Raw genomic sequence first — 18,108 nt, 5'->3', positions numbered from 1 at the left:
CATGGGATTCTCCAGGCAAGAATACTGGAGTGGGTTGCCATTTCCTTCTCCAAGGATCTTTCCAACCCAGAGATCAAATCCATGTCTCTTATGTCTCCTGCATTCAGGCTGCTTTTGACCCCTAGTGCCATTGGGAAGCCCTAAAATGCAAGCATACCAACATTTTAAAGGGGAAGATTACCGAAATTTGTTCCTGGCTATTACAATATTTTAAAAAAGGTCATACAAATATTTAAACGTTTTCAAGTTTAAGAGAGTATGCTGGGACTTGCTTAGCATGCAAAATCTAGTACTGAGTACACTATGACATAATTAAGTGATTCAATACATTAATAATAGAAGGTATTATGTGGCAAGGCTTTATGTATAGTTTCCATATGTGGTTGATATTGAAAACTGTTTCATATCTTTGCTGCTGAAGGAGCAAGAGAGGGCAACTTGAAAACAAGGAAACATATCACATCAAGTTGTAATTAGCTACTTCCCTGTTGGAAATCCCACTAAAATATTGGACAAGAATGTTAAATACCTTGCTCCTTACTGATGCCCCAATGGTGAATACAGTTACTTGGCACTTAAAAATGAATAATGGGTGAATGAACAAAGAGATGTAAGGAGGAAACCGTGAAGCAAGATCAGAGAATGAGTTATGCAGTGACGTGGGAGAAAAAAGTACGCACAACAAGAGTAGTGAAAGCTCTTGCTTGAAGAAGAGGTTAGCTTCACTTTCTGTATGGTTTTAACTGCCAACCAGAGTTTTTAGTAATGAATTCATTATGGGTATAGCTACTCCTCACAAGATTACATGTGACCAGAGGTGAACACTGATAAAGGTGGATACTGATAAAGTAGAATCAGTTTGATAGTTTAAAAAGCTGCTGTAAGACATCAGATTTATAGAACTGTTGAATATATCTTATTCTTTTCAACTCTGTAGCTCTAAATCTAAAGCTAGTTCAGTTCAGTCCAGTCCAGTCGCTCAGTCGTGTCTGACTCTTTGCAACCCCATGAACTGCAGCACGCCAGGCCTCCCTGTCCATCACCAACTGCCGGAGTCCACCTAAACCAATGTCCATTGCATCAGTGATGCCATCCAACCATCTCATCCTTTGTCCTCCCCTTCTCCTCTGGCCCTCAATCTTTCCCAGCATCAGGGTCTTTTCAAATGAGTCAGTGCTCAGCATCAGGTGGCCAAAGTATTGGAGTTTCAGCTTCAACATTAGTCCTTCCAATGAACACCCAGGACTGATCTCCTTTAGGATGGACTGGCTGGATCTCCTTGCAGTCCAAGGGACTCTCAAGAGTCTTCTGCAACACCACAGTTCAAAAGCATCAATTCTTCAGCTCTTAGCTTTCTTTATAGTCCAACTTTCACATCCATACATGACTACTCGAAAAACAATAGCCTTGACTAGATGGACCTTTGTTGACAAAGTAATGTTTCTGTTTTTTAATATGCTGTCTAGGTTGGTCATAACTTTCCTTCCAAAGAGTAAGCGTCTTTTAATTTCATGGCTGCAATCACCATCCTCAGTGATTTTGGAGCCCACAAAAATAAAGTCAGCCAATGTTTCCACTGTTTCTCCATCCATTTGCCATGAAGTGATGGGACCAGATGCCATGATCTTCGTTTTCTGAATGTTGAGCTTTAAGCCAACTTTTTCACTCTCCTCTTTCACTTTCATCAAGAGGCTCTTTAATTCTTCTTCACTTTCTGCCATAAGGGTGGTATCATCTGCATATCTGTGGTTATTGATATTTCTCCCAGCAATCTTGATTCCAGCTTGTGCTTCTTCCAGCCCAGTGTTTCTCATGATGTACTCTGCGTATAAGTTAAATAAGCAGGGTGATAACTTCAAAACACTTGAACAATCAATAATTTTGTCAAGTAATGAGAAAATAAAGAACATGAAAGTTAGACAATATGAAGAGACTGCTATAATTCTGTCAACTTGGAATTGTTAGAAAATTAGTGATCCAGGCTTAATTATAAGTATAATCAAACTACTCATAAATCTCATTCAAACTTAAGCTTAAACTTCATTTTTGGTTGTGTATGGCACCCAGATGAATTACCATAATTCCTCTGAGATATTACAGTTTAAGTAATGTTTTTCTTGGGGAAAAAACTCAAAATTTGGTCTATTATGACCTATGTGTGCAGCTCAGTCGCTAAGTCATATCGACTCTGCAACCCCATGGACTGCTTCCCACTAGAATACACTGTCTTGGGATTCTCCTGGCAAGAATACTAGAGTGGGTTGCCATTTCCTCCTCCAGAGGATCTTCCTCACCCAGGGACTGAACCCACGTCTCCTGCGTCTCCTACATCTATGGTTAGGGCCAATGCTCATTAGCATTAGTCACTTAAACTCTTAATGTGGAAGAAGGAAAAAGGATGATTAAAAGAATTTTGTTCTTTTATTAATTCAATATTGCATAGTCTATTCTGTGACTGTAAAATGAATTCAGGATAGTTATAATCTTATTGGTCAATTCGGGCACTCAAACACCTATTAAAAAGCCAGAAAAAAGGATGTACTGTGACAGCTCATGGTATTTGATAATGTAACCATATTCAGTTTGACAAGCAGCAATTTAGCCTGACAATGAGCATTTCACATGAATCCTGGGAAGAGAATTAACACTATTTCTCAGATAAATCTTGTCTTAAAAGATCATAGATTAGTTCACTTTTATAGTGTAATTATTATGTTTATGTGTAGATTTCTGCCTTTTATATTATGACTAATTTAAAATAAATTCTCATTTTGATAGAATATTTAGCTCATACAAACATTTATCACTCAAATCTAATTATTGTGGTATCACATATATTTCTATTACTTTAATACATTATTATTTCCTTCAACTTATTCATTTCTCTATTATATTTTCACTTCATTGATTTCATTACATTGATAATTTTATTATCAATAGAATTATTTTTATTAGTAAAATAGACCCATTAATAGTGGGGGTCAAATATGTCAGGTTTATTTTCATAATCAGCTTCATATGATGGGTATTACTTGGCAATGTAATCTGTTTAGTAATACTTTCTCTTTAGAGACTGTTAATCCCAAACAAGAGAGGCCAAAATGCAGTACTTGGATGCAATCTCAAAAACGACAGAATGATCTCTGTTCACTTCCAAGGCAAACCATTCAATATCACAGTAATCCAAGTCTATGCCCCAACCAGTAATGCTGAAGAAGCTGAAGTTGAACAGTTCTATGAAGACCTACAAGACCTTTTAGAACTAACACCCAAAAAAGATGTCCTTTTCATTATAGGGGACTGGAATGCAAAAGTAGGAAGTCAAGAAACACCTGAAGTAACAGGCAAATTTGGCCTTGGAATATGGAATGAAGCAGGGCAAAGACTAATAGAGTTTTGCCAAGAAAATGCACTGGTCATAGCAAACACCCTGTTCCAACAACACAAGAGAAGACTCTACACATGGACTTCACCAGATGGTCAACACCGAAATCAGATTGATTATATTCTTTGCAGCCAAAGAGGAAGAAGCTCTATACAGTCAACAAAAACAAGACCAGGAGCTGACTGTGGCTCTAATCATGAACTCCTTATAACCAAACTCAGACTTAAAGAAAGTAGGGAAAACCACTAGAACATTCAGGTGTGACCTAAATCAAATCCCTTATGATTATACAGTGGAAGTGAGAAATAGATTTAAGGGCCTAGATCTGATAGATAGAGTGCCTGATGAACTATGGAATGAGGTTCATGACATTGTACAGGAGACAGGGATCAAGACTATCCCCATGGAAAAGAAATGTAAAAAAGCAAAATGGCTGTCTGGGAAGGCCTTACAAATAGCTGTGAAAAGAAGAGAAGCAAAAAGCAAAGGAGAAAAGGAAAGATATAAGCATCTGAATGCAGAGTTCCAAAGAATAGCAAGAAGAGATAAGAAAGCCTTCCTCAGCGATCAGTGCAAAGAAATAGAGGAAAACAACAGAATGGGAAAGACTAGAGATCTCTTCAATAAAATTAGAGACAAAAAGGGTACATTTCATGCAAAGATGGGCTCGATAAAAGACAGAAATGGTATGGACCTAACAGAAGCAGAAGATATCAAGAAGAGGTGGCAAGAATACACAGAAGAACTGTACAAAAAAGATCTTCATGACCCAGATAATCACGATGGTGTGATCACTGACCTAGAGCCAGACATCTTGGAATGTGAAGTCAAGTGGGCCTTAGAAAGCATCACTACGAACAAAGCTAGTGGAGGTGATGGAATTCCAGTGGAGCTATTTCAAATCCTAAAAGATGATGTTGTGAAAGTGCTGCAGTCAATATGCCAGCAAATTTGGAAAACTGAGCAGTGCCCTCGGGACTGGAAAAGGTCAGTTTTCATTCCAATCCCAAAGAAAAGCAATGCCAAAGAATGCTCAAACTACCACAAAATTACACTCACCTCACATGCTAGTAAAGTAATGCTCAAAATTCTCCAAGCCAGGCTTCAGCAATATGTGAACTGTGAACTTCCTGATGTTCAAGCTGGTTTTAGAAAAGGGAGAGGAACCAGAGATCATATTGCCAACATCCACTGGATCATGGAAAAAGCAAGAGAGTTCCAGAAAAACATCTATTTCTGCTTTATTGACTATGCCAAAGCCTTTGACTGTGTGGATCACAATCAACTGTGGGAAATTCTGAAAGACATGGGAATACCAGACCACCTGACCTTTCTCTTGAGAAATCTGTATGCAGGTCAGGAAGCAACAGTTAGAACTGAATGTGGAACAACAGACTGTTTCCAGATAGGAAAAGGAGTACGGCAATGCTGTATATTGTCACCCTGCTTATTTAACTTATATGCAGAGTACATTATGAGAAATGCTGGATTGGAAGAAACACAAGCTGGAATCAAGATTGCGGGGAGAAACATCAATAACCTCAGATATGCAGATGACACCACCTTTATGGCAGAAAGTGAAGAGGAACTTAAAAGGCTCTTGATGAAAGTGAAAGAGGAGAGTGAAAAAGTTGGCTTAAAGCTCAACATTCAGAAAACGAAGATCATGGTATCCAGTCCCATCACTTCATGGGAAATAGATGGGGAAACAGTGGACAAAGTGTCAGACTTTATTTTGGGGGGCTCCAAAATCACTGCAGATGGTGACTGCAGCCATGAAATTAAAAGACGCATACTCTTTGGAAAAAAAGTATGCAACCTAGGTAGCATATTCAAAAGCAGAGACATTATTTTGCCAACAAAGGTCCGTCTAGTCAAGGCTATGGTTTTTCCTGTGGTCATGTATGGATGTGAGAGTTGGAGTGTGAAGAAAGCTGAGCACCGAAGAATTGATGCTTTTGAACTGTGGTGTTGGAAAAGACTCTTGAGAGTCCCTTGGACTGCAAGGAGATCCAACCAGTCCATTCTAAAGGAGATCAGCCCTGGGAGTTCTTTGGAAGGAATGATGCTAAAGCTGAAACTCCAGTACTTTGGCCACCTTATGCAAAGAGTTGACTCATTGGAAAAGACTCTGATGCTGGGAGGGATTGGGGGCAGGAGGAGAAAGGGACGACAGAAGATGAGATGGCTGGATGGCATCACTGACTCGATGGACATGAGTCTGAGTGAACTCTGGGAGTTGGTGATGGACAGGGAGGCCTGGTGTGCTGCGATTCATGGGGTCGCAAAGAGTCAGACATGACTGAGTGTTTGAGCTGAACTGAACTGAATCCCAAACACTAAAATCTAAAGTGACTTCACCCCTGGCTTCAGCTATGTTGCATTCTACAATTTAAGAGTTTTTTTTTTTGGTGAATATCTCCAATGACTACCTTGTCATTAACTACATAATTTCACAAGGCATTTTCCATTTACCATCTTATTTTCTATTTATCATTTATATTTAAAAGTCAATCATTCAAAAATGAGGATAGATTTGAATATCAAGTCTCTGGAGGTACAGTAACTCAATAAACTTAGAAGAAATCAGAACGGAGAAGGTGGAAAGACTTAGAGGCATAAATGACATATTTTAACTGGTTACCTTTTATCTTGTTCTTAAGAATGTATGAAGCAAACATTGAAGATACTTTTAGAAATTTCTAAAAATAATGTTAGGTTTTTAGTTATTGACTTGGAAATCTGTACCTGATATATATTTGAGTGGAAAAATAAGTTCAAACTAATGAGTTTAGATAGTATAATCTAACTTCTGGAAAAAAAAATAAAACCTAGGAAAAGAGTTCTCTCTGTATGTTTGAATATAGGTGGGAAAAAGTATGTGTGTGTGTATATATATATATACACACACACATATGGGTTTCCCTGATAGCTGAGACAGTAAAGAATCTGCCTGTAATGTGGGAGACCTCAGTTCAGTCTCTGAGTTGGGAAGATCCCCTGGAGGTGGGCATGGCCACCTACTCCAGTATTCTTGCCTGGAGAATCCCCATGGACAGAGGAGCCTGGTGAGCTATAGTCCATGGAGTTGCAAAGAGCTGGACATGACTGAGAGACTAAGCACAGCATATAGCATGCACACCCACACATGTATAAAAGAAGGATGGAGTGTATATTTAATCAAGGTCTAAGACTAATACATTAAAAAAAAAAAAAAAAAAAAGATGCCTCTTTTAGTTCTATTTGTGCTCCTGTAACAAAAGCACCATAACCTTGGTGGTTATAAATATAAGGGCTTCCTTTGTGGCTCAGCTGGCAAAGAATTGCCTGCAATGTGGGAGACCTGGGGTTCAATCCCTGGGTTGGGAAGATCCCCTGAAGAAGGGAATGGCTATCCACTCCAGTCTTCTGGCCTGGAGAATTCCATGGACTATATAGTCCATGGCGTTGCAAAGAGTTGGACATGACTGAGTGACTTTCACTTTTTATTTAGAAGGTAATGGCACCCCACTCCAGTACTCTTGCCTGGAAAATCCCATGGATGGAGGAGCCTGTTGGGCTGCAGTCTATGGGGTTGCTAAGAGTCGGACACGACTGAGCGACTTCACTTTCACTTTTCACTTTCATGCATTGGAGAAGGAAATGGCAACCCACTCCAGTATTCTTGCCTGGAGAATCCCAGGGATGGGGGAGCCTGGTGGGCTGCCATCTATGGGGTTGCACAGAGTCGGACACAACTGAAGTGACTTAGCAGCAGCAGTAGCAGCAATAAACATTTATTTCTCACAATTCTGGAGACTAAGAAGTCCAAGATCATGGTGCTAGCCCACTGATGGTCTGGTGAAATGAGAGCCCCATTGCCTCATTCATAGTTATCTGCTCACTCTACTCTCACAAGGTAGAAAGGCAAGGGTACTTTCTTGGCTTCCCATGCTAAATGCTTTACCTACATTATTGCTTTTAATCCTGAAAACTTGGTAATTAAGCATTATTATTATTTTCACTTCACAGATAAGAAAATGGTGATGTAGAGTTTGAGGAATCTTTATGAAGTTATAATTAGTAGATATATTGGTCAGCTTTAGCAGCAGAAAAAAAAATCCCAAACAAACAAACAAAAAATCCTGAAAATCTCATATATCTGTAGATAAATTGGTACAAACTTCTTTGATCAGGCTTGTTTGGGTTCAGCTGGGCCTGGCTTCAGACTATTAGTTGGATTCAAGCCTTCTCTGAGTATTTTTTCATTCTGAAATAAAGATCCACTCTCTGAGGCAAGCTGTTCTCATGGGGGAAGGAAGAAGTCCAAAGGGAAAAGATTACATAACGGGGACTGGCATACTGTCACTTGAATTTCCATTCCAGGGTCATGGCAAGTCACAGGTCAAGCCAAAGTCAGTCATCAGGGAAGTGTTCTCTGCCCGCATGGGGGCATGGCAAGGAGAGAGAGGGAAAGAAGAACTGACCACAGTAGGCAACAGCACTGGCATTCAAACCCAGGACTACTTCAATTTAAACCCTGCTGTTTGAACTACTTTCCTATTCTAAATAAATAGGAACCTATTTTATCTTCCTTTATGGTTAGAATTTTCTGAATGAAGTTTCTAATCAGGAGTAAATTTATTTTTCCCTCATTAGTTGATAAAATTTAGGAAAACATAATCTCAGTTATTGACTTACAAAAGATTATCTTCTATAGCAATGATAATAAAATTCTTGTTAATCATCTGACAGATACTTAATAATCTCCTGTAGTGTTTAAACTTTATTTTTGACAACTTGGCAGATTTCCATAGTCATGTTTTCAAAGATATACATTGCTTAATAATATATTCTAATACTTTAAATTCTATTATATGTTAAATCTAGATAGTTATCACTTCAAACCATTTGGTCAACATGGTTTGATTAATGATACCTTTGATAGCTTTGGTAAATATACTTGGAAAATTTATACCACAAAACAGATACTCTCAGATAACTAGGGGTTTACAAACTGTTACAAGTCTTTTTTGTAGCAACTCAGTAGTGTCTGTGTAAGTTGGAAACCCTTTGATTCAGCCTTCTGATTTCTGGAAATTTACATTGTTCATATATGATAGAACAAATACAAATTGTGTCATTGTATATTGCCATATACAATAATATATTGTATATATTGTATACATAGTCTATATCATATATATACAATATATTCAATATATTGTATGTGTAGTATATGCATATATGTATTAACACACTATTTGAAACAGTATAAACTTAGAAACGGTACAGTGTAGATGACAGCACCTTTATGGCAGAAAACAAAGAGGAACTGAAGAGCCTCCTGATGAAGGTGAAAGAGGAGGGAGAAAAAGCTGGCTTAAAGCTCAACATTCAAAAGACTAAGAACATGGCATCTGGTCCCATCACTTCATGGCAACTAGATAGGGAAACAATGGAAACAGTGACAGATTTTATTTTCTTGGGCTCCAAAATCACTGCAGATGGTGACTGCAGCCATGCAATTAAAAGATGCTTGCTCCTTGAAAGAAAAGCTATGACAAACCTAGAAAGAAGTGAAGTCAACAGAAATCAAATGGCTGAATCAACATGTTTCCAACTTGCACAGACACTGCTGAATTGCTACATATAGGACTTGTAACACGTTGTCAACCCCTAGTTATCTGAGAGTATCTGTTTTGTGGTATAAATTTTCCAAGTATATTTACCAAAGCTATCAAAGATATCATCAATCACCATGTTGACCAAAAGCTTTGAAGTGACAACCATCTAAATTTAACATATAATAGAATTTCAAGTATTAGAATATATTATTAAGCAATGCATATCTTTGAAAACATGACTGTGGAATTCTGCAAAGTTGAATATCACAAACCTGCTGCTGCTAAGTCGCTTCAGTCATGTCCGACTCTGTGTGACCCCAGAGACGGCAGCCCACCAGGCTCCCCCGTCCCTGGGACTCTCCAGACAAGAACACTGGAGTGGGTTGCCATTTCCTTCTCCAATGCGTGAAAGTGAAAAGTGAAAGTGAAGTCGCTCAGTCGTGTCCGACTCTTTGCAACCCCATGGACTGCAGCCTATTAGGCTCCTCCATCCATGGGATTTTCCAGGCAACAGTACTGGAGTGGGGTGCCATTGCCCTCTCCATGACAAACCTAGACAGCATATTAAAAAGCAGAGACGTTACTTTGCCAGCAAAGGTCCATATATTCAAAGCTATGGTTTTTCCAGTAGACATGTATGGATGTGAAAGTTGGACTATAAAGAAGACTGAGGGCTGAAGAATTGATACTTTTGAATTGTGGTGCTGGAGAAGAATCTCGAGAATCCCTTGAACAGCACAGAGATCAAACCAGTCAGTTCTAAAGGAAATCAATCCTGAACACTCATTGGAAAGACTGATGCTGAAGCTGAAACTCCATCCAATACTTTGGCCACCTGATACGAAGAGTTGACTCATTAGAAAAGACCCTGATGCTGGGAAAGATTAAGGCAGGAGGAGAAGGGGATGATGGAGGGCAAAATGGTTGGATGGCATCACAGACTCAATGGACATGAGTTTGAGCAAGCTCCAGGAGGTGGTGAAGGACAGGGAAGCCTGGAGTACTGCAGTCCATGGGGTGGCAAAGAGTCAGACATGATTTAGCGACTGAACAGCAACAATAAGAAATGATACAAGTGTCCATTAAAGGGTATAGGTCAAATAATTATTACAAATGGTACAAAAATATGAAGAAAAACTCTATATTCTAATATAGAACAATCTCAAGATATGATTTTAAATTAAAAAGTGAAGGACAGAACAATGTATATATCTTTTATGAAAGGAAGGAGAAAAATAAGAAAATATGCCTGATATGTTTGATAAAGATGCACAGGAAATGAATAAACCTATAGACTATATAGGGACAAGATTCAGAGGGAGCTTCTTTACTATGTACCTTTTTGTGTTGTTTGGATTTTTGAACCACAAAAATAAAGGAAAATTTCCTTAGTTAAATAGTATTCCAATACCAAAACAATATAATGTATAGATCATTAACTTCATGGGGACTTTCTATACAATAATTTAGTTGAAAAATATACCTTAGCTGTATTATTTGTGAAGGAAAATTCTGTTCTATATGATAATCTATTTCTTTTTAGAAATTCCACTGCATATTCTTGGTTAGTTATATAAACTATTCTAAACCACAGAAACTTTTTACTTCCTTTGGTCTTTGACTATTTTTGTAAAAACTATGGAAGTATTTCATATTTACTGGCATCTGGATATATGTGTATTTTTATAGTCAATTCTTGTCTAAAATTGGGTGAAGGGAGACGCTGAGTCCTTGGATTTTAGATAAGTGAAGGAATTGAGTGGGTATGGATAGGTAGGGCCCTTATTCCAGAACCTTGTCAACAGCAATGGCTAGACCTATCCAGGTCAACTTCAGCCAGCACTTGCCCTTATTCTTAAGGTTTTATCATTTGTAGTTTTAAGGCCAAGTAGTAGCACATTCTAGCCTAATAGTGAATTGGTAAATAACAAAGGACATGGACAGAATTCACACAAAGTAAAGTAGAATTCTTAGGTGAATCCATTTAAAGTGTTACATTCAATAATAATCAAAAGAATATTCATTTAAAGGGACTACTTGAAAAGTATTTAATCAATCTATATAATTGCATGCTTCTAATTCTACTGCATGACTAAATAAAAATGAAGTATCAAGTTGAAAGAGATATAAGACAAAGGTTGATTTCCCACTATGGTTGGAAGACAGCTTTCTTTAAAAAAAAAAAAAATTTATTTATTTTAATTGGAGGCTAATTACTTTACAGTACTGTAGTGGCTTTTGCCATACATTGACACAAATCAGCCACAGATGTACATGTGTCCCCCATCCTGAAACCCCTTCCCACCTCCTTCCCCATCCCATCCCTCAGGGTCGTCCCAGTGCACTGGCTCTGAGCGCCCTGTCTCATGCATTGAACCTGGACTGGCGATCTATTTCACATATGGTAATGTACATGTTTCAGTGCTATTCCCTCAAATCATCCCACCCTCGCCTTCTCCCATAGAGTCCAAAAGTCTTCTTTATCTCTGTGTCTCTTCTGATATCTTGCATATAGGGTTATCGTTACCATCTTTCTAAATTCCATATATATGCGTTAATATACTGTATTGGTGTTTTTCTTTCTGACTTACTTCACTCTGTGTAGTAGGTTCCAATTTCATCCACCTCATTAGAACTGATTCAAATGCATGCTTTTTAATAGCTGAGTAATATTCCATTGTGTGTATGTACCACAGCTTTCTTATCCATTCGTCTGCTGATGGACATCTAGGTTGCTTCTATATCCTACCTATTGTAAATAGTGCTGTGATGAACATTGGGGTACATGTGTCTCTTTCAATTCTGGTTTCCTCGGTTTGTATGCCCAGCAGTGGGATTGCTGGGTCATAAGGCAGTTCTATTTCCAGTTTCTTAAGGGATCTCCACACTGTTCATAGTGGCTGTACTAGTTTGCATTCCCACCAACAGTAAGAGGGTTCCCTTTTTTCCACACTCTCTCCAGCATTTATTGTTTATAGACTTTTTGATAGCAGCCATTCTGACCAGATGAGATGTTACCTCATTGTGGTTTTGATTTTCATTTCTCTGATAATGAGTGATGTTGAGCATCTTTTCATGTGTTTGTTAGCCATCTGTATGTCTTCTTTGGAGAAGTGATTGTTTAGTTCTTTGGCCATTTTTTGATTGGATTGTTTATTTTTCTGGTATTGAGCTGCGTGAGCTACTTGTATATTTTTGAGATTAATTCTTTGTCAGTTGCTTCATTTGCTATTATTTTCTCCCATTCTGAAGGCTGTCTTTTCACCTTGCTTAGAGTTTCCTTCTTTGTGCAAAAGCTTTTCATTAGGTCCCATTTGTTTATTTTTACTTTTGTTTCCATTACTCTGGGTCATAGAGGATCCTGCTGTGATTTATGTCAGAGAGGGTTTTGCCCATGTTTTCATGTGGCTCTCATGTTTCTGCATCTCTTATATCAAGACCCAGACTTAAATATTCCAGATCATCTTTTCAAGGATATTTGAATGGTGAATAGCCTTGGAAGGTAGAGAGAATATCTCTCTCCAGAGCAAAACAGAAGGCAGAACCCCAGCTTTGCTTAAGTGGAAAGGATTCCGCTCATTATAGAAACATCCAGTTACTTCTCGGCTTGTGCCTGAAGTTCCCTCCTGAACTAACTTTCTTCTCATGCATGAGGTCAACATCTAATCCCAATTTCTATTCCATGGTAAGATCCCTGAAGGCCTCATGTTCCTGCAGTTCAATTCCCCTCTATCTAGCAAGACAGCTCTGCTTTCAGCTGGGACTCCTTTGTGCAAAGGACCTTTTTGCCCTTTGACAGTTATTCATGCAACTAAGTTACTGAAACGCATGCCTCTTTCTTTAGAAATTACCTCTTGGAGGAGTCTGTTCTTCCTGCTGGGTACGGGGACACAATAACACAACTTTACATGAGGTGCCCTGTTGACTGACTGCACGCACTGGGCAGGGTGTCTCTTCAGTCTTGGTATAGAAAGATCTCAATCTTACATCATTATCCTGATGCTCTCCTGTGGCCTCCCTTTTATCAGTTGCCTCTAAATTGTCCTGGCTCCTCCAGGAGGCCTGAAACTGAGGAATCCAGGGCTCCTAGTTTCATCAGTACTCCTACTGTCCTCCACGTGGGCATACAGCAATCTGGGAAACTGCCAAATCCCAGGGAGATTAAAGCAGGGGTCTCTTCAAAGATATGACTGATGACTGGCTGTACAGTTGAACTTCCAATGACAGTTTTAACTTCTCAGCAAGAGGTTCTATAAGATATGGCTTTGCTGAATCTTCAGGGTAGAAGGGAGCATTCTTTGAACTCTGAGTCACTAGACTGTTTAGATTTCTGTTTAGATTTTTGGGAGTTTCCTAGCTTGCTGGCTCTCAGGATGTCTCTTGATTGTGGTTGAGAAGCTGTGAATTCCTCACCCTTGACTATCTCCCTTGACCCTTTGACCCTTGAAGAGATTCTTCATTTAATCTCTCACATCCTTATGCTCTGGGAACATTGCTATTCTATTGTCAGATTCTCCTGGGATATAACTGACTCTCATCCTTGGGCTCATTTCCTGTTGCTTGCCTTGTAAGCAGCCTCTGAACTGCTTCTGTTGGCCCTGAAATACAGTCCCACTGTGTCATGTCTTGGCAACAGTGATGGGTGGGAGAGTGTGAAAAATCTGCTTTCTTCTCATCTGAGAAAGGTCTGTGAATCCAGAGCTAGTATCAAAGAAGGACCATTTCTCTGCCCCCTTGTGAGGGGGGCAGACGGAGCACTTGGACCCAGGGCAAGGATTATATTTTTAGTGATTGCCTGTCTTCCTGATCTGCTTGAGGCTTTCTTTCTGGGAACTGTGTTACTCAGCTATGGAGTCAATCCTTGACAGATAGTGATGAGGAGAGAATGAGAGATGAGGAAAGGAACTAGGATTGGGTTGCCCTCACCAAAACAGTTTATGGATTCAAGTCCCTTTTATAAGGACACTTGTGATTGAATTTAGGATTCACTGAGGTAACCGGGATAATCTCTCCATCTCAAGAGTCTTAACTTACTCATAATAGCAAAGCACATTTTTTTGCATATAAGAAAACATTCACAGCTCTCATGAATCCAGACCTGGTTATATCTGGGGGGAGGGGATCATTATGGAGCTTACTATACACAAAAAAACTTCCCTGGTGGCTCAAATGATAAAGAATCCCTTTGCAATGCAGGAGACCTGGGTTCAATCCTTAAGTCAGGAAGATCCTGTAGAGAAGGGAATGGCTACCTGCTCCCGTATTCTTACCTGGAGAATCCCATAGATAGAGGAGCCTGGTGGCCTACAGTCCATGAGGTCTCAAAGAGTCAAACATGACTGAACACCTAACACACACATACACATAACTGTGAATTTAAATTTCAGAGCCTCAAGGTCAATTTGTGGCTCTAGGCCAGTAGGTAAGACGTGGACAAGATGAAAGAGGCTGAAGTGGACATCTTTGTTTTTATTTGAATAGTTAGCATGTATTCAGCCTTCTGAAACAGTCCTTCTATTTTCCTCTTCAGCTTTGTGCAGGTGGAGTTGTAGTCCCTAATCATCCCTACACTCACGGCATCCGAGGGACTTAGTTCTGGCCATAATTTCTAATAACCTAGTTAAAGTGAATGGTTCGGTGACCCAACTGAAGCCAATGAGGCTTTTGCAAGAGGTATCATGAGAGAAATACCACATTTTTAACCGCTCTTGAACTTGGGAGAAGACAACCCTGACCTAGTTGGCAGCCATGCTGCCAGTGTGTAAAACCTGAGAATAAAGTCAAAAGACGGAGAATGTAAAAGTAGAGAGGAACTCATTTCAGATGACATCAGCTGAGTATCTCTGCTAAGGATCAAATTTGCCCTCAGACTTTGTTGTATTAATCAGTGAAATCCCTTCTTGGTTAAAGCTTTGTTTGTTTGTTCATATAAGAACACCTGTCCAACTGGGAGCTTTTAAATTCAAAGACTGCTATGAAGCTTAGAGGCATGATATTATAAGATGGCTTATAAAGTGAAAATGAGGAAGTTGTTTCACTTTATAATGATTGGTTATTACACTGGTGGTTCCCAGATGGCAATGAATTGGTTAAAATTTACTCTCTTATACCTTTCTTACGAAGATGACTGTTCTTTTATGATTATAGAAGGCATTTATGAGAAGCAGCCTAAAAGGCAGCCCAAGTTGTGTTTCACTTGTTTTGCACGAAAAACTAAGTTTCACTTAACTGGCTTAAATGATTTTGACTGCTTAGGGAATTTTGGGGTCTAGTTTCTTTTGTATTTAATTTTAACACCAGGAAGGCAGAGGGCACAGTTGGAAGCTGCAGGTTGTGCTCTCTGGCTTCATGTGTATGTGTGTATGTATGCATATATATATGTAGTGGGGGCAGGGAGAAGATAGACCAGATGGGGTCACCTGAGCCTCATCTCTGGGGATCTTGCGAGTTCTACCGAGCAGCAGGGGAGTCCTAGAATAAGAAAATATGGGTGCTCCAGGTGCCAGAGGTTGCTTGTCCTAGGCTTGTCTATGAGTATGGTTCATGCCATCTATTAAGCAGATCCTGATCCCTGTCTACTGCTCACCCCTAACTGAGGGTGACAGTGTTTGTGTGCCTCCCAGACAGATGCAGGGATGGGCTCTGGTCCTAAGGCTATGCTTGAGTAGTACTACCAAAGGACCGAATGGGGGAGTCAACTGCGTGTGCTAGAGCCTTCCAGAAGGCCAAATACCCCAATCAGTGACTCAGGCTTCTGGCAAGTGACTGTGGGGCCCCATCCAACGTCTGCCCAGATCCAGGGTCAGTTGCACATCCCTTCATCAGTGCTAAATTATATTTGTTGTTGTAGTTACTTTCAATCAAATGTTTCCTCATGGTACATATGAATTCTGTTTATGGTTCTTTCTTCTGTGCTAGCACACTAAAACATAGACGTTAACCCGTTTTAATATCTCATCATGTCTCAGTTCCCCCTTCTGTACAAGAGGATTTAGCTCCATTAAATACTTAAAACATTTGCATATATATAGTTCGTGTGGGACTCTGGAGCAGAACGGGAACCTCTGCGGGACCTCGTAGCCAAGGCAGCAGAGGAGCCGAGGCACTTCCGGTGTTCCACAGTAATACTCGTAGCCAATTAGCTGAGGTAGTACTCATAGCCGAGTACTACGAGGTAGTACTACAAGCCGCGTACTGTGAGGTAGTACTTACAGTAGCCTAGGCACCACCCGCATTCGGCCGCCACGTCCCAGCGACTCCTGCACCACCCAGGGGAGCGAGCTCTGAACATCTTGTGGTTAGGCCACTCCTTGGGGCCAGGAGCAGGGAAGCCAAGTGTGGGAATCCCCCAGACTAGCCAATTCCCCCGACTCAGCCTCTTCCTGCCACCCAAATCATCATGACCCACTTCAACAAGGGCCCTTCCTGTGGGCTCTCGGCTGAGGTCAAGAACCAGATAGCTTCCAACTATGATCACTAGGCAGAAGAAGATCTCCACAATTGGATAGAAGAGGTGACAGGCATGAGCATTGGCACCAACTTCTAGCTGGGTGTGAAAGATGGCATTAATCTCTGTGAACTCATGAACAAGCTACAGCCAGGCTCAGTGAAGAAGGTCAATGAGTCCTCATTAAACTGGCCTCAGGTGGAGAATATCAGCAAATTTATTAAAGCTATTCAGGCTTACGGCATTAAGCCACAGGACATATTAAACCACGTGATGTATTTGAAGGAAATGATCTTTTTGAGAATGGAAACATGAGGTTCAGACTAGTTGGTGGCCCTAGCAGGTCTGGCCAAAACAAAAGGATTCCATACAACCATTGACATTGGAGATAAGTATGCAGAAAAACAAACAAGACATTTTGATGAAGGAAAATTAAAAGCTGGCCAAAGTGTAATTAGTTTGCAGATGGGAACCAACAAATGGCACCAGTCAAGCAGGTATGATGGCCTATGGGATGAGAAGGCACCTTTATGATCCCGAAATGCAAACTGACAAACCTTTTGATCAGACCACAATTATCCTACAAATGGGCACCAACAAAGGAGGGAGCCAGGCAGGGATGTTAGCACTGGGTACCCGAAAAGATATCTACGATCAGAAGCTAACGTTACAACCCATGGAGAACTCCACAATTTCCCTACAGATGGGTACCAACAAAGTTGCTTCCCAGAAAGGAATGAGTGTGTGTGGCCTTGGGTGGCAACTGTATGATCCCAAATACTGTGCTGCTCCCACAGAACCTGTCATTCACAATGGAAGCCAAGGAACAGGAACCAGTGGGTCGGAAATCAGTGATTTTCAGGCAGAATACTCAGATGAATATCATGGCCAGTACCAAGATGACTACCCAGAGGTTATCCGGAATGATGACCAAGGCACTGATTATTAGATTAACAGAAGAGCTCAGTATTTAGCCCATTGTTTTTATTCAGTGAGAACCAAGCTAGCCTTGAGTTATTTTTATCTTGTCTTCCTAAAACACTATTATGCTTATTGTACCTAAAGGAACTATTGCCTTACATATGTTCCTTTTTCCTTTTTCAGCTTCTTCCCTAAATAGTTGCCTTTTAGTGCTGTGACAGTTAAATCCTACAGCATAACCAATAATCTGCATATGAAGTAAAAAGGAATACTGTAAAAGGGGAGTACTCTTGTACAGTCAATTCTTTCCTTAAAAAATATGCATTTTTACAGTCCTCTTCTTAAACTTGTGTTTTCAAACAATAGGAAGCTATTTTTTTTAGTTTAGTATCTCGTTTCTACATGGAAGACTAAATTCATGCTTATAGCTAAATGTGGTCTTTGCCAACTAAATTTAAGATACAGCATTTTAGAAATTTACATATCAATATTTCTACAGTATTGTTTGCTAACTTTTAAATAAAGTCCTGATCAGTGTGCAAAAAAAAAAAGAAAATTTGCATATATAAAATAGGATAATCAAGGTTAACGCAGAAAATATTTCTAGAATCTTTCCAAAATCATGAGGTGCAAGTAAAATGATGTTTAAGTTTTATAAATTAAATTATATCTGACTCTAAGCCCCTATTTACAGGGGTGGAATGATACCTAATAATAATCTGTAGTGTAATATACCTTCTAAGACGGAG

The 18,108-nt window shown here is 39.7% G+C and overlaps 1 pseudogene; it reads left to right on the top strand.

Annotated features, from left to right (window-relative positions):
* The first annotated feature begins 16,390 nt into the window (after positions 1–16,390).
* LOC102278966 (calponin-3 pseudogene) lies at positions 16,391–17,599 on the top strand (annotated as a pseudogene).
* The last annotated feature ends 509 nt before the right edge of the window (positions 17,600–18,108 follow it).

Source organism: Bos mutus, chromosome 8 (genome assembly GCF_027580195.1).
Source record: "Bos mutus isolate GX-2022 chromosome 8, NWIPB_WYAK_1.1, whole genome shotgun sequence".
Taxonomy (NCBI): domain Eukaryota; kingdom Metazoa; phylum Chordata; class Mammalia; order Artiodactyla; family Bovidae; genus Bos; species Bos mutus.
This window is presented reverse-complemented; position numbering and strand designations above follow the sequence as displayed.